The 19,183-nt window shown below is 34.2% G+C and overlaps 1 protein-coding gene across 1 annotated transcript in view; it reads right to left on the bottom strand.

Moving 5' to 3' along the window:
* Positions 1-18,206, bottom strand: part of LOC136830172 (oxytocin receptor-like) — a 214,410-nt gene extending 196,204 nt beyond the window's left edge. Inside the window, exon 1 of the mRNA XM_067089431.1 lies at positions 18,100-18,206. The gene's annotated coding sequence lies outside the window, so the exon portion shown is untranslated. The remainder of the gene's footprint in view (positions 1-18,099) is intronic.
* Between the last annotated feature and the right edge of the window lie 977 nt (positions 18,207-19,183).

Genomic DNA, 19,183 nt, shown 5'->3' with positions numbered 1-19,183 from the left:
CGTGGCTTTTCACATTATTACAAAAGATGGTTTATTAAGTACTTTGTTTACCACCTTAACATGACTTATTAGGCCTCGCGCGATTACGGGGGTTCCTGTAACGCTACCCTGTACGCGACTTATGCCGTGGAGGGAAAAGTTGGGTTCGCGCGGAAAAGTTTCTTTGTAAAAATCGATACGTCCCAACTATAACTGATATAGGCTTCTGGTTTGTTTTATGATGTCGGCAAATTATTGAATTTTTTCCTAAAGCAATCAGGAAATCTTTGCAAGGCTTAGAAATAATAGAAAAAAATGACGAACGTGAAATTTTTAAGGAAAATCGTAGACTTTTTTTTTTAATAATCACTAAAAATATAATAATTAGGTTTGTGGAGTCTATTTGACACGTAAATTGTGTGGGAATGTTTGAACTTTCACATGGAATGAATCGTTTTGCTATAAATGTGTTTGCTAATTAGCTGTTACCGATTAAAAAATGCTAATTTTTTACGGAGTGCAATTTTCAGATTTTCCAACCTACTTATGTTGACGTTTCGTATCGTACCTAAGTAAGGAATAACGATAGAAAAAAAATAAAGGTGGCATTAGAAAGCTGAATAAATTTCCTATAAAACGCACAAAATAAAGATATATGTATTGTTGGAATAAAACTGAACAATTGTCGTTAGATTACGGACAATCTTTTTCTCTCTCTTTCTACGAAAATATGCGGCAACTATTATATAGAAACGTTGATATTTTTACCTTTTGCTGTTCAGCACGATAAAGTGCAAAGAATGGCCGTTCGGATGATATATAATACATGCACATTGAAGTTATTTACAAGCGCACAAAAAATTATCTACAAATGCATAAAATCCGGCCGAACTACGGCGTTCAACGCGTTCAACGCTGACATTTTTCGTAATTACTCGGTAATAAATAATGCTAGAAAAAAAGTGAAAACTGCGATGGAAAGCTGAATAAATTTCCTACATTAAATAATACCTAAAATTAATATGTTGCCAGTAAATAGTTGAGCAATTGAAGCTCAAAGATAAGTTTTGTTTCACGGACAGTCAATTGTTCGATAAAGATTTTTATACAGAAACGTTGATATTTTTACATTTTGCCGTTCAGAGTTCAGCTCGATAAAGTACAAAGAATGGCCGTTCGAATGATATATAATACATGCACACTGAAGTTATTTACAGATACACAAACAGGCGTACAAAAAATTATTCACGCACTCGTAAACCCTAGGCGGAACTACGCGGCTCGACTGGGTTCTCAAGTGGTCATATTTACGCTTACATTTTTCGTAATTACTCGGTAATGCATAACGCAAAGAAAATATTGAAAATTGCAATGGAAAGCTGAATAAATTTGCTATAAATAGCCCACGTAAAAGCAATATGTGTTCCCAGAAAAAAATTGAGCAATTGAAGCTGAAAGACGGAAATGTTGTTGAAAGACAGAAATATATGTAAAAAAAAAAAAAAAGTAAATTCTTACGAAAAAGAAACGTTGCTATTTTTACATTCAGAGGTTTAACATGTGAAAATGCCGGTTTCCTGTTTACGTTTTCTTGTATGTACAAGATCTGCCCGCGCAATGGCGCAGTCCTCGTCTTCTTCGGATGACTCGTTTTTTTTTTTGGTGAATTTCCCCCGAAAATAACTTACGAATGGCGCGGAATTCGCGTCATCGGAGCACTTACGGCGAAAAATTTATAGACGCGGTTTCCCGTCATCGGATCACCAGAGGGTGTGTGTGTGTGTGTGTGTGTGTGTGTGTGTGTGTGTGTGTGTGTACACATACATTATATATATACGCTTGGTGTTTCTTTAGAAAGTCGAAGGCAAAAAACATGGAATAAAGGTAATTTTAGTTCAGACGCAGGGGAAAGCAACCTTGCACTCGGGGAAGCCTTGAGATAGATAGATAGATAGATAGATAGATAGATAGATAGATAGATAGATAGATAGATATATAGTGTATGTGTACGTATGTATGTATGTCAAAACCGCCAAAGCCCTTATGTAACAACACCACGCGACCTTTGCGGTTTCTAAATTACAGGGAGATCTATCTCAACCGAATTCAGTACTAACAAGAATAACACATTAATTTTATTAATGAATAGTACCACAATTAAGTACTTCCACTTACTGAACAGTCCCTATAGACATGGGCTCAGATCGTAAGTCTGTGAGATACGACGAGAGGAACGCGCCTCTCTCTCTCTCTCTCTCTCTCTCTCTCTCTCTCTCTCTCTCTCTCTCTCTCTCTCTCTCTCTCTCTCTCTCTCTCTCTCTCTCTCTCTCTCTCTCTCTCTCATTTATATATATATATATATATATATATATATATATATATATATATATATATATATATATATATATATATATATATATATATATATATATACATCTTACTACAGTAGTAATCATGGGTTGATTTTCAGACCTTAGAGGACTCAATACTCAAGTTTACCTGATCAAATTATATTCACCATTCGCTAAATTATGGTCTCGGGAAAATGAAATAAGATGGAAGGACATTGAAAAACACGTGCTGAATTTAACCTTAAAATTAATTTAATAGCTAAAGGTTAAACATATCAAACAGGCAAATATATAAGAAATAAATGAAACGGGGTTACAACTGAAAGGCACTCAAACTAACCAAAATTACAAAGTTCAAAGAATAAGAGTAATAGCCCTTTCTAAAGCATACACACACACACACACACACACACACACACACACACACACACACACACACACACACCAAATAACTGACCAACTGCACAAAAAAAATAGGCCAAAAGCTGCTCCTTCCCTTCTGCATTCGAGTTTTATTGTGGAAACGAGACGACACAATCACTGTGAACACAGACCTGACTTACAAACTTCAAATCAACATAAAAAACTTGAAGCTAATTCTTAAGTTTGTTATCAAAAATAAACTAAAAGCACAGACCTGACTTACAAATTTCAAATCAACATAAAAAACTTCAAGCTAATTCTTAAGTTCGTTATCAAAAATAAACTAAAAGCACAATATTCTGGAACCTCTACATATCTGTTAAACGTAGTGAATCAAATGGTGGCGTGTGACAACACAATTTTAGATGATGTCATTGCCTAAACAGGACACGTAATTACGAACACACACATTCTTAAACACAATACTGGAAATGGCAAAGTGACAAGCGTTGGGCACCACACAACACTTATGTGGTCTTAAGCGTCATTTTCTTTTGGAAGGTTATCAAAAGGGAATCCACCTCAAAAAGGCAATTTTTTTACAACAGCCTATCAAGTACACCTTGAAAAACAACCTTTTTCAGATTAGCTACTGACAGGATGAGTTTGTCAAGTAATTATATTTGGTTACAGTAGGCTAACTTAGATCGCCAAAGCAACAATGCCATAGGTTTCCTTGAAGTAATTTAATGAATGAAGCTGATACTATGTCCTTGTAAATAGTAGGGACTATATCAGTCTGATTCCTGTTCATGACCTAGTAATGACCAGTATATTGCTTTTACACAATGCACAGTAATGTGCATTACTGCGAAATAGCATATGTCCAAAGAAAGCCGTAGCGTAAGCCTACTACCTCTCTCTCTATTTTCCCCTACAAACAGGTCAGATACCATCATTTTTACCATCTTGTGTATTGTTTGATTCATGAGTGATCGCAACTCTTTATAAATGGCATTAAACATACATTTTCAAGTATATGATTTAGAAACTCGCGATGAAAATATTACTTATGCAGTAAATATCGACTTTGCGAGCAGGAATTAACAGGCACTGACCACTATTGCCAAGAGGGAGAAGCCAATAATGCATAATATATTTCACGGTGTATCTCATTTGAAGAATATTATGTTGTTAAATTAGTGTTGCATTATGTTTAGATGTATCTGACTAAAACGTATAAGTCATACAAGACATAAGCTGTGAAACTGGGAAGTTTTTCTTAGGCATCGTGACTGGCAGTAATGGATATGGGACTGAGGAGCTAAAGGGCGTGGCTTGTGACGTCATGGATCAGCTCCGCTCGCTTTGATTGGTCCTAATTTTCCCCTATCCTTATACTCTTCCAGACTTGGGAAATATGGTCAGGGAAAAACTCATTAGTAATGGTCAAAGGTGATGACGTCAAATGACGTCTATGGTTGCTATGGGAAATTCAAAATAAAGAGAATCTATTGTCATTTACCTTTTCATTTATGACTTTAAAAATAAATGCGGAGTTAATCATAGCTGAGGTTACTGAAGTTATGAAAATCTTTGTAATACATACATACATACATACATACATACATACATACATACATTCATACATACATACATACATACATTCATACATACCTACATACATACATACATACATACATACATACATACATACATACATACATACATACATACATATGTATATGTATATACTGTATATACATGTATGTATGTGAATGTATATATATAGTTCTTCATTGGAGGGGTGGGTAGAGCTATCGGCTAGCACCCTGTTGGTCCAGCGTTCAACTCTCCGACCAGCCAATGAAGAATTAGAGGAATTCATTTCTGGTGGTAGAAATTCATTTCTCGCCATAATGTGGTTCGGATTCCACAATAATCTGTAAGTCCCGTTGCTAGGTAACCAATTGGTTCTTAGCAGCGTAAAATAAATCTAATCCTTCGGGCCAGCCCTAGGAGAGCCGTTAATCAGCTCAGTGGTCTGGTTAAACTAAGATATACTTATATATGTATATATATATATATATATATATATATATATATATATATATATATATATATATATATATATATTAGTATATAATATTTATAGGGAACAAATGCAATGTTGTCGCTTAAGTTGCAATGTAATAAAAAAGTTCATTTTTGATTTTCATCATTATTTTCTAATAATATTCCTGAACGAGCTTTCTATGATACTGTATTCGACATTTTTACTGATATTTAATATAATATATTATTAATATTAGTAATATATAAAAGAGAATGTTTGTATGTTTGTATGTAAGTTTATGTAAAAGTAACTTTTTTTAACAAATGACCACTGAGCTGATTAACAGTTGCAATCTAATAAAAAAGTTCATTTTTGTTTTTACGTTATTATTTTCCAACTGGTTCCTGAACGGAACTTTCAGCTTGATACTGGAATCGAACCACATTTTTACTGAAATTGAAGACAATAGCATTAGAATAAATTAGTAATATATAAAAGAGAATGTTTCGTATGTAAGCCCATGCAAAATGCTAGCTGTTAACGATATCGACCACTGAGCTGATTAACAGCTCTCCTAGGGCTTCCCGAAGTTTGTATGTTTGTTGGTTATAGAAACAAACTGGTTGACCTCTAGACAAAATCTGGAACATGGCCATCATTTGAATCCAAACTTAGACATATAGGAGTAATTCAAACCCATACCCCCATGCAAATAAATTCCCCATCCCCCTCCCCCTTCCCTTTATAACTTAACGCAGGCCCAATAAACTCTACGGGTTTATCATACCTCATTTCATGAGGAAAGGCCATAAAAATATAAGTTTGTAATGTTTTTGGTCACCACAGAAAACAGTAATACCTGGATGATAAAATCAGTCACCACAATAACTCCTAGATCATTTGGACGGTCGCTTAGTAATACCTGGATAAAAAGGAAAGTTACCACAGAAATTCCTTCCCCAGACAGAACAGTAATTCCTGGATAAAAGGGACAGTCAATAAACTAATTTCTGGATAAATGGGTTTAATCACAGTAATAACTGGATAAAAGGACATACAAATATAAAATTAAAAATGGGACAGTCACCACAGTAATACCTGGATAAAGGTGACAGTCACCACAGTAATACCTGGATAAAAGGGACAGTCACCACAGTAATACCTGATAAAAGGGACGGTCGCCACAGTAATACCTGGATAAAAAGGAAAGTTACCACAGAAATACCAAGGGGCAGACAGAACAGTAATACCTGGATAAAAGGGACAGTCATCACAGTAATTTCTGGATAAATGGGACAGTAATCACAGTAATAACTGGATAAAAGGGACAGACAACATAGAAATACCTGGATAAAAGGGACAGTCACCACAGTAATACCTGGATGAAAGGGACAGACAGTACAGTAATACCTGGTTAAAGGGGACACACAGCACAATAATGCCTGGTTAAAGGGGTCAGACAGCATAGTAATACCTGGATAAAAGGGACAGTCATCACAGTAATACCTGGATAAAAGGGACAGACAGTGCAGTAATACCTGGTTAAAGGTGACAGCCAGTAAAGTAATATCTGGTTAAAGGTGTCAGACAGCACAGTAATACCTGGATGAAAGAGGCAGTCACCACAGTAATAGCTGGAGAAAAGGATAATAGGGACAGACAGAACAGTAATACCTGGATAAAAGGGACAGTTATCACAATAATTTCTGCATAAAAGGGGCAGTCATCACAGTAATAACCGGATAAAAGGACAGACAGTACAGTAATATCTGGTTGAAAGGGACATCCACCACAGTAATGCTTGGATAAAAAGACAGACAGTACAGTAATACCTGGTTAAAGGAGACAGAAAGCATAGTAATACCTGGTTAAAATGGGCAAGACAGCATAGTAATACCTGGATAAAAAGGACAGACATCACCATAATAATATCTGGATAAATGGGACAGACAGTACAGTAATACCAGGTTAAGGGTGTCAGACAGTACAGTAAATACTAGGATAGAAGAGACAGTCACCGAAGTAATACCTAGATAAAAGGGACAGTCACCACAGTAATATCTGGATAAAAAGGACAGTTACCAGATTAATACCTGGATAATAGGGACAGAGAGAACAGTAATACCTGGATAAAGGACAGTTATCACAGTAATTTCTGGATAAAAGGCTCAGTCATCACAGTAATAACTGGATAAAAGGGACAGACAGTACAGTAATATCTGGATAAAAGGGACAGTCACCACAGTAATGCTTGGATAAAAGGACAGACAGTACAGTAATACCTGGTTAAAGGGGACAGAAAGCATGGTAATACCTGGTTAAAGGGGGCAAGACAGCATAGTAATACCTGGATAAAAGGGACAGACATCACCATAATAATATCTGGATAAATGGGACAGACAGTACAGTAATACCAGGTTAAAGGTGACAGTAACATGTGGTTAAGGGTGTCAGGCAGTACAGTAATACTAGGATAGAAGAGACAGTCACCAAAGTAATATCTAGATAAAAGGGACAGTCACCACAGTAATAGTTGGATAAAAGGGACAGTCACCATAGTAATACCTGAATAAAAGGGACCGACAGAACAGTATTACCTGGATAAACGGGATATTCATTACAGTAATCAAGGGAAAGTCACTACAGTAATGCCTGTCAGTTCACTCACAACTGTTCGAAGGGAACATTCGCATGAAAAAAAGTAGAACTGCCAGTAGGACCGACAACACGAACCCCTCACCCTCTTCCTTCTCCCTCCCCTCTTCCCTCTCCCTACCCTCCCCTTGTCATTTTCCTTCCCTACATGTAGAATGTCATTCAGAGTTTTCCCGGGCAACGCCAGGTTGGTCAGCTAGTTAGTAACAAACCTCACGTTGCGCACTTTCGTTTTCTTATTCTGTCAATAACATTTTATTAACAAGCTTTTGTCTGAGTTTGCATGGCTATTGTGGTTTACTTTTTTAACTAACAGTTATTATTATTTGTTAACCATAATTTACTTCGCCATTAAAAACTCTTTTTGTTTCATTATCCCCAGTGTTGATATAATTATTGGTAGCATTTTAAAGCTGGATTGTTGCACTTTAGTGCAATATGTTGGAAATGGTTTGGTAATAATTATTGACAAGAATGTGTTGAATTTTTCCGATATGCTATATTTCCATACAATACTATAATACAAAATCCCCCACTAAAAAAGTTTTGCGACAAAATATTTTTTTTTTTGGCCACGCGTTAGCTGAATAAATTTTCTTTCCACCGATTTATAATTCATCGCTTTTGCATAACAGTTTACGGAGAAACGAAAGAAAGGCGACCCAACAAAAAGCCCTTTGACGAGCGTAGCCATGAATTTTGTTTAGAGTTGTGAATTTTCTTTGCCAGTGGAATTTTTCAAATCAGACGTGCATGCAAGAACAATGACACACACACACTCACAGACCGTGCACAAAATTTGCAACAAAATACTGAATGCAACGTTTAATGTTTTTTTTTCTCCCAACATGGTAGTACTGTACAGAGCTTGTTACAAAACATTTTTGAGAGAGAGAGGGCGGGGGGGCGGGAACGAATGGCATCTGTCTATCGGTATTTTTCTTTGCCGAAAGGGTACCCTATGGAGCACACTGTTCCAAATTACCACTGCCAACATTGCATGCTTAGACAAGATCGACAAACAAACGCTCATACACAGGTATACATCGTACATCGTGTTTATTTATTGCTGCATTTCGTCTGCAAGTGTTGTTACATTTATTTCTTTATAAATGATATTATGCACGGTGCTAAAAGGCTACTAAAGGTTGCATTTACTAAAGGTTGCATTTGCTAAAGGTTGCGTTTGCTAAAGGTTGCATTTTTCAAAAGGTACATTCATCTTTTTCTTCCCATCATTGTCAAAGACATGTTCTCTTACTATGATCTCTAATTAACTCAGGCCTGGAACTTAACCTCTTGTTACTGAACTGAATATAGAATTTAGGCCAAAGGCCAAGCACTGGGACCTAAGAGGTCATTCAGCGCTGAAACGGAAATTGACAGCAAAAGGTTCGAAAGGTGTAACACGAGGAAAACCTTGCAGTTGCACTGCGAATCAATTGTTAGGAGAGGATGGAAAGTAAGATGAAAGAAAGAGAATATGAATGGAGGTACAGTAAAAGGAACGAAAGGGGTTGAAGCAGCTAGGGGCCGAAGGCACGCTGCAAAGAACCTTAAGTAATGCCTACAGTGCACCGCATGAGGTGCAATGACGGAACTAACACCGTACAGAGCTTAACGTCTTGTTATTGATCAGAGTTGTGAATTTGTCCAAGCTTCTATTTCCAGGAACCTGAGACTGAGAAAATTATTAAATAAATATGAACTTTTCCTCATTAATTTATTTTTTGCATCTGGAATTTCGAAAACACTTAGCACAACAAAACTCATCCCTATTGCTACAGAAGCACATCTCTGCTCAGATTAATGAGATGTTTCTTTTTTATTCATCCCCTTATATCAAATTACACCCTAAACCACAAGCGAGGCTTCAGATAGAGTTAATTAGGTCAGTCGATTATGGGCTTACGCTCAAAGGGTAATAATAGTTCTATCACTTGCACTGGATGCTGTTTTGTCATCCTGCACCGATGGATAGCAATCTGTCTATGTAAATCATTTATAAAAGTGTTTTGTATACGAAAAAGAAAGCAAAATCTTTAAATAGTTCTTCTCTCTCTTATATTTCATAAGATTATACGCATAAGACCACAATTAAAGTTTTCGTTCTATTTATTTTATTTTGAAGATTCACATCATGTACCGCAAGAAAAAATCAAAGAAACTTTGTTTTCGGCGATTTAAAGAGAGCTTGAATTAAGTACTCCTCAGCAAAAAAAAGTCTATAAAATTATATATGCAAATTCGTGTAAGAATTTAAATTCAGGTTCTGGATTCCTTTAGTAATCAGGAAATGACAGAATTTTGGATAACGTCATACCTACTATATCCAATTCACTGACTGTTGCAAAAGTGTTCGTAATTTAAACTAGACAGTTTAAGCTGCCTCGGAATTTGCGTACAATCATATCATTTCTACAGGTGAATAATAGTTTCTACGTGTTCACAGCCACTCAAATGCAGTCTCGCAGAGAAATAAATATTCCTTTCAACAAGACGATACGTTTTACGTTGAATAGAAAAAATCCAGAATTTAAAACAGCTTTAACTCACCAGGTAATGATTATGAAACATGATTGATGATAAATTACAACCTAACAATGATGATACAATTTTCCCAGGATCAGGTAAGGTATGTTTCCCTTCTATACCCCATTTTTCCTACCATCATTTCATTTTTACTCTTCCCTTCCTGCATTATGTTCACCCCCATCCTTTATTCAGCTTCCTCTTTCAAACCTCATAGTTAACAATCGCTAACTATTGTTGGTTAGGCTGGTTAGGCAAGGTTAATCTTTTACTCCATGTCGTCCAGAAATGATAAAATGTCTTACGAGTTCTGCGACATGCAGTAATTCTACGACGGACACTGCTCTTGTGCAAAACAATCCTGTCCTTACCTTTTAGACGTAAATAGACGGCTCCAGTTGTCCTTAGCCGGGCATGACGTCACAGCCTTCTTCCGTTTACAGCGTTTTAAACAAGGTGGGCATTTACACTGCTCTCACGTATCCTGGTGGTTTGTAAGTCATAAGGTCGACCGCTGTACTTATTTGGCGTCATTTTGATGTTTAATCGCATTCGTCCCATTTCATTTGCGATTTAAGCCACTGCACCCAGCTGTAGAATCCTAGTGAATGATCTACGCGAAAGTGAGGAATTACAACAAGGATAGTGAACACCCAGCACAAGCAGAGTTAGTAGCGGAACTGCACGAGTACAGACTAGTGAGGCTTGACGAAACAAAAGAGGACAGGAGGGCGTAGAGAGTTGGAACTGACTTCCCCTAGGGCTTATTGTCTGCTGACTTATGGTTGAACTTTGTTAAGGTAAATGTAAAACAAGTTCACATAGTGTGGGTAATGAACAATTACAAAAACAAAAATAATACAAGGACAAGAGGGACATATTGGGCGAGTAACTGTGAAACTGATATTTTCCACTCGGAATGAAATAAGAGAAATGAATATTAAAGAAAAACAGGAAAGATATTAAATTCTTGTATACTGATATTTGCTTTATAAGGGTATGATTTTCCTGTAAGTTAAGTATACCTTAGTTTAACCAGACCACTGAGCTGATTAACAGCTCTCCTAGGGCTGGCCCTAAGGGATTTATTTTACTAAGAACCAGTTGGTTACCAATGGGACCTACAGCTTATTGTGGAACCCGAACCACATTAGATTTATTAAATTATTCTTCATTGGCTAGAAACCAACAGAGTGCTAGCTGAGAGAACGGAACCCACTCGTCCAACAGAACTATGATTTGCATAATATATATAATATATATTTTATATGTATATATATATATATATATATATATATATATATATATATACAACTGGCACAAACTCTGAATGACAACTCTTTCTCTCTCTCTCTCTCTCCTGCAACCCTCCCCTGTCTCTTTCCCTCTTTCTTCTCCCTGACATCCCCTCTACTCTCTGTCTAACTTCCTCTCTCTCTCTCTCACTCTCTCTCTCTGTCACTGTCCCTTCCCAAACACCCCTTTGGTGCCATTGATATCACCCTACAGTATTCTTTTTCCAGATAGTAAGTCATATTTATATGATAAGTTTGTAAAGTTACTAAGTCTAAGGACATTACCAGCCCGTTTCATAGAGACAGCCCCGTTTCAGGAAGCCCTTCCCCAGCCCCCTGTGTTTTGGTGCTACTGATGTCTTACCCCACAGTGCTGATTTCTAGATAGTAAGTCATATGTATGCCAAGTTTGGTTGAAATGTTATTGTGTACACACATGCATCCATTTTATATGTATATATACAAAAATCATAGACCCTATAAAGTTGATATATAGTATAAATATGAATTTAATTTCTTTCTTGTTTTTCTCATGTTAAAGTTGATATCATTTCTTTTTTGTTTATTTCTCTTGTTTATTTGATTCTGAATGAAAATATATCAGTTTCATAGTCACTTGTCAACATGTTCCTTTTACTTGTATTTTTTCCATATTTGCAGTTGTTCACTACCAACTATATATATATATATATATATATATATATATATATATATATATATATATATATATATATATATATATATATATATATATATATATATATATATATATATTATATATATATATATATATATATATATATATATATATATATATATATATATATATATATATATATATATATATTTATATATACACATTCAAGCGATAGTATACACCAACAAGCAGGAGCCCATAGAAGACGACAGTCAACAAAACAGTTGCATATTTATTGTTAGAAACGTTTCGTGTAACTTAAACGCATCATCGGTCTGTGAAATTGAAAAATACATATTAATTCTCTTAATTCAAAATAAAAGCTAAATTAAAAACAGTAGTTACATTCTTTAAAATTACAAAATATATAAAAGCAAAAAGACAGCAAAGAATTTTTTAAGCCAACCTGACCAAAAGAACGAACACTTAGGCCAAGTGCAAAGGAGAAGAGGAAGACACGTTGGAGTTCAGAAGAGGTGCATGGCGTTTAATAAACAAAGACTCAAGGGTCGTTAACTAAGCAGATTGTTTGGTAGTTCCAATTATGGAAAAATGTTTTTTACCTATATTAATATTGCATTTAACAGCACGATTTCTTATACTAGAAAATTCGGGGTTAGTAATTCGTGAGCCAGTTCTGTAGCTCAAACCTAAGTGGCTGTAATAACGGGCCTGCAACATTCTCTTTGATGAGCCAACATAACTACCAAGACATCTTGGGCATTCAGATTTGTAAATAATTTTGGACTTCAAAAAGGTCTGTGGCTTGTCCTTATAATTTAAAAAGCCGCCAGTCTTCAGTGGATTCATAGGTATTAGATTCAGTTTTAGAAATCCAAACTCTTTTTCGATGATTTGTTTAACTTTGGATCTGAGAAAGTCAGATTGAGTATATGGTATCGTGGCGTACATAGCCAGTTTAGGAACATTAAATTTCACAATGGGATCAGAAAAGTTATTTGCTAAAATCTTGTTAACTACATTACAAAAAAGTCTTTTTGGATAGGAATTTTTGGTAAAATATTCAAGTAAAAATTCAATTTCGGGGTGGAAATTTACCCAGCTAGATATATAACGAAGAACTCTAAAAACTAGGATAGTTGTGGCATTAATTTTAAACGAAAAGTAACATGAACTATAAAAATTACCTCCAAGACCTGTATAATTATTTTTTCTAAAAACTGATGTACTAAAATTATGGTCAAAGCGGGTGATTTTTACGTCTAAAAAGGCCAGTGTATTCTCAGTCTGCTGCTCAATAGTAAATCTAATGTTAGGATGTCTAGAGTTAACGTAATCTAGAAAAGACTGACATTGCCACGAATGTTTAAACAGGGCAAAAGTATCGTCTACATATCTCCTATAGTAAAGGGGTTTAAAGGATTCTGGGTTATTTAAAAACTCTTCTTCTAAATGTGTCATAACAATATATATGCAACTTATATATATATACATACATATATATATATATATATATATATATATATATATATATATATATATATATATATATATATATATATATATATATATATATATATATATATATATTTATATATATATATATATATGTATATGTATATGTATGTACATATATATATATATATATATATATATATATATATATATATATATATATATATATATATATAAATGTGTACATACATACATACATACTTACCAGTGTGCAGTGCTTAATCTTATTAATCATGGCTTCATCAGAGTTCATCCAGTGCTCAATTCAGTTTGGTCCACGCATAAGTTGCAGTTGCGCCAAGTTTGCATCCCAAGTAGAACGAACAAACTGTTCAGATCAAAGTCTGTTCGAAGTACTTGAGACACGAAAAGGCAATGACTTTTTTTTTTTTTGCATCGCTTTTGTTCCCAGGTACTCCAAGGAATGCTAGTGAAGATTTATATTCTTTCTGGGCTACAGAGAGAGAGATTAAGAGCAACTAAGTATCATCAGTTACTCACAGAATTTCAGCTGATAATTTATTTTCATTCTAGGTAAGAGAGAGAGAGAGAGAGAGAGAGAGAGAGAGAGAGAGAGAGAGAGAGAGAACTAAACAGCATTTGCTTTTGAGCCAAAATATATTTTACACAAAACAAATAAAACCGTGGGGGATTCGATGTATATATCAGGGTAGATTTCTTCAAGTCTTCAAGAAAGTTAATCATTACAATATGTGGTGAGTTTTGGTAAACTGATTACAAATGATGTGAAGTGACAAAAAGCCCCAGGCATTGATAAAGTAATAAAACATAAGTCTGCTTTAGTTTCCATCTAACATTCATATTAATTCTATGAAACCTCCTTTACTCGGTGGAAGACGAAGGACTGTCATTCATTTTCTCAAAGAGCGGACAAAACGAAGACAATTTTCCATTTGACCTGAGGAGCTTGCTTATTTATACTCACAGACACACACACAAATATATATATATATATATATATATATATATATATATATATATATATATATATATATATATGTGTGTGTGTGTGTGTGTGTGTGTGTGTGTGTGTGTGTGTGTATGGAGGATGAATCAGAGTATATGGAGGAGGTTCGGTCATAAGGAAAGATTAAAATGAAAGAAGCATCGGATAGATGGGAATTGATATCCAATTAGCGAGTGAATGCACAAAGGACGAGAATGGAAGAGGCAGTTTCTGTAGCTGGCGTTTGATGCATGATTGATGTGCCCTCTGTGCAGTTATTTGAAGTGGTTAAATTTATGGACGGGTTACCGCGCAAGCAGTCATTCACAGTTCAGTAGTCAACCCAGTGAATGTCGCAGTGACAGCTGTTTTGTGGTTTTCCCTCGACCCACTCCTTTTCTTTATGCTTATTCACACACACACACACACACATGCATTATATATATATATATATATATATATATATATATATATATATATATATATATATATATACGGTCAAACCACTGAGCCACCGTCGACTGGAGTTGTTGGAAGGTACTGTGTCGAGGATCGAGACCTGGCGGCACCGATCCATTTATCACTTACAAAAATTCCCTTCGGTGATAATTCCCCATAGAGGATATTCCCTGAAGTAGCGTGAATTGGATATGAAACGACATTTGTAGCTCCATGATTTTATATATATATATATATATATATATATATATATATATATATATATATATATATATATATATATATATATATATATATTTATATATACATATATATATATATATATATATATATATATATATATATATATATAATTTGTTTAAAATTTGTTGAAAAGGTAGAAAAAACCTTCTGCCAAAGTGCCGAATTTGTTGAAAAGGTGGAAAAAACACCTTCTCTCAAAATTATTGTTTTTCTTCAAAACAGGCCAAAGGTGAGAGAGAGCACGCGATCGACTGAGCCAGACGAACAAATCTCTTTCATCCTGATCCGACCGAATGGTTCAGCCAACTGAGTGCTTAGTGATGTGTTAGTTAGTCTAACTGTCACCCTCCCGGAACTCGGGATTACAAAGTTAAGAGGATCGTAGGTTCTGAACAACACTGACGGAGAAGAGAGCATTCAGACCTAATGATACCATTTTCATTTTTTTTTTTAAATAGGCACTTTTCCTTAAAATGAACTGACTTCTTACGCATTCACCTGACTGCTGATTCTGGGATGAAATACGAATACAGAAAATATCTGGAACCCTTCGACCAACAAATCGGAAGGAGCGTCCGTCACCTCTGTCTTGTTCATAAGCTCAGCATTTTCTGGATATGAGCCGCCTTTTATTCCCAAACCATTGCCTGCCCGCCAACCCTGTATTTTTGAGGTGTACCTTAGAAATATTCATTTAATAATCTGACTCCGTTCCATTCTTTACACGTGTCCAAACCACCGTTAAAGACCCTGATACATTTCTTCAAATACCATTATAACTCTCCCGAAACCTTATAAATTACGTGCGTTGATACTTTAAATGGACAGATTTAGTTTATTATTCCTTCCATTTACATTCAACCGTATCACTTCACTTCTATAAAGAATGATTGGCTCAACAATCACACTCTTCTTCTTCTCTCTTCAGTGTTCATAAAATTCTTATTTTCTTTAATTCTACCGCAATCTGAAACATTTAATCTCAATTAGCTATACAAGCAAACCACGGTCGTGTTTTGCCATTCAACCTAACATTTGCACCTCCACCCAGTTACTCCTAAAATTCTAATTTTACCATCATGAGCTTTCAGCATTCTCTCCTTAGAAGCAGTTTCAAACTCTTTCGCCGGCCTTAGTTTTGAAGTCAAAATAATAGGGTATCAATTTGACGAAAATAAATTGAGGATTGAATCAATAATGACGATGATGGTTATCATTAAAATAATTGTAATATTATTAATGGAATACTATTACTACTACTATACTACTACTACTACTACTACTACTACTACTACTACTACTAATAATAATAATAATAATAATAATAATAATAATAATAATAATAATAATAATAATAATGGTGAAGAGATCCACACTGGTGTATGTGCAAATATATATATATGTATACATAACGAGAACTTCGAGAACCTGCTCGATTCTCCTCCTCAATAATAATAATAATAATAATAATAATAATAATAATAATAATAATAATAATAATAATAATAATAATAATAATAATAATAATAGAGAATTAGCACTGCATTATAACTCATTCGTTCTGCATGAATTCCGTTAGAGCCACTCCTGAAAATTGGAGTGGATGCGTGTAGCAGTTTCATTTCATGCATAAACATCTTGTCTGGAAATGCAATTTAACACCAGGATGGAACAAACAAAGTGGTAATGCAGATAATTCAAAATTAAATATGATAATAGTTATGACAAGGGTGCACTTGGAACACTTTTAATATTCAGAAAATAAATTTCATGACGATGATAATATAGTGAACAGGACAGTTAGTGTAGAATGAGGATTATATAAATAATATATATATATATATATATATATATATATATATATATCTATATAGATATATATATATATATATACATATTCATCTCTACATACATAGGTATACATACATACATACATACATACATACATACATACATACATACATACATACATACATATATATATATATATATATATATATATATATATATATATATAATATTTAAGCTCTTATTCTTCATAACTTTACAATAACTTAAATCCACAAAACTAATTTTGTATTCTTTATTTCAATTCCGAGTATTGCATCTTGCTCAAGGTAATAATCAGTAGCGCTCGAGCTTGACCTACATTTCGGTTGCTAACTATTAATATTCTGGTGTCAATACTGGGAGAGATGATGAAGAAGAGACTAATAATTGTTTCATAACATTTTACTTTAATTTTAATCTCTTCGGAGCCTAAATAGGACTTGGGTGGGATGGCAGGGGGAGGGGAGGGAGGTTGGGGTTTCTCCGGAGAGATGATGAAAGTTTCTTTACAAATCCCTCGCCCAGCCCCCTAATCCCCCCTACTATTCCTTTACCTGTGGCCCTGTTGAATTTCACGAAAGTAGGTTATTCGTGTATGTATGTATGTATATATATATATATATATATATATATATATATATATATATATATATATATATATATATATATATATATATCTGTGTATATGTACAGTATATATATTGTTTGGTGTATCCGACAATAATGCTAATTTCCATCGGCATTTTACAGCACCTAATACTCTTTTTGCTTTGTATTTTTCTGAAGTGGGTAACTCATTCAGCTGATGGTTGTTTAGCATGAATAGTATGTTCTACTTATTTCATAAATAACAATAACTATGACTGATATAAACATAAATGCATAAGCAGCTTTCAAACATAAATGTCATTCACGTGACTTAAATGATATTTAATATCACGTAAATTACCTAAGTGATATTTACCCTTTGAAAAATACGTGTGACAGTTGCCAATTCTCGTTCAGGTCTATTAAATATAAATATTTAATTAGATCTGTGCCATTTGAGCCATATGCTAAAGAAAGCACGACACTCCATGTTAGTTTCACGAGCAGTACGAAAGGTTATGAATGATCTGCATGAAATGGGAACCTCTGATCCGTTTAAATTACTTCCCTCATTACTTGGCACAAAGCCAAGGACACAGTTAACTTACCTGCTAACTGACTGTGATGTATCATGGAGAGAGTCCAACCCAATAATTGTCAGCACTACACTGTCTCTCTCTCTCTCTCCTTCTCTCTCTTACTCTTTCTCTCTCTCTTGGGAAGAGTCTAGTACACTAACTCGTCCGATATCTTTACTTTATATAGGGGCGTCAAAGATAACAAACAATGCACTGTTTATCTCTCTAATCTTGGGGCTAGAGGACAGGACGTCACCTGCCGCCTGCAAAAGCTATTCTCAGTGAAGAGCTTTCAGATGGTAAAGATAAGGGCAGTGTTTTGGGCATGTTGGTCAATCAGCTTAACTTCATTGTAAGGCCCTCGACACTATTTTTTCTCGAAAAAAGGGGATTATAACACATCCGCATTATAAACATATCAACATGTAAACATAACATATCCACCTTATCAAAAGGAGCAACATGTGAACAGTTTACCTGGCACCAGAATCACTCCATCTTGATGAATTTAAGGAATTTTAGTTTATATATATATATTATATATATATATATATATATATATATATATATATATATATATATATATATATATATATATATATATATATATATATATATATATATATATATATATATATATATATAATATATATATATGTATATATATATATATATATATATATATATATATATATATATATATATATATATTTATATATATATATATATATATATATATATATATATATATATTATATATATATATATATATATATATATATATATATATATATATATATATATATATATATATATACATACATATATATATACATATATATATATTCCTATGAACAGCAGCTCAGCTTAAAAATTAATACCGCAGCAGATTTCAAAACATCATCTTCTGGCAATTGACTCAAAAAATAGAAAATTTGTAACGACCTCACTGAAAGAGCCCGCAGTAAAAGCGACCAGCTTCGTAATGATAACCGGCTCTGATAAGGGGAGGACTGAGTGTAAACAGCCAGAGATTCCATGAATGAAACAGGTGACGATCGATGAGAAATATTCGCAGCGTCTGTCACCTGGCGAAAGTGGCATAAGCAGAGGA

This window comes from Macrobrachium rosenbergii, chromosome 4 (genome assembly GCF_040412425.1).
Source record: "Macrobrachium rosenbergii isolate ZJJX-2024 chromosome 4, ASM4041242v1, whole genome shotgun sequence".
Taxonomy (NCBI): Eukaryota; Metazoa; Arthropoda; class Malacostraca; order Decapoda; family Palaemonidae; genus Macrobrachium; species Macrobrachium rosenbergii.
Note: the sequence above shows the minus strand (reverse complement) of the source record. Positions and strands in the feature narration are given on the sequence as shown.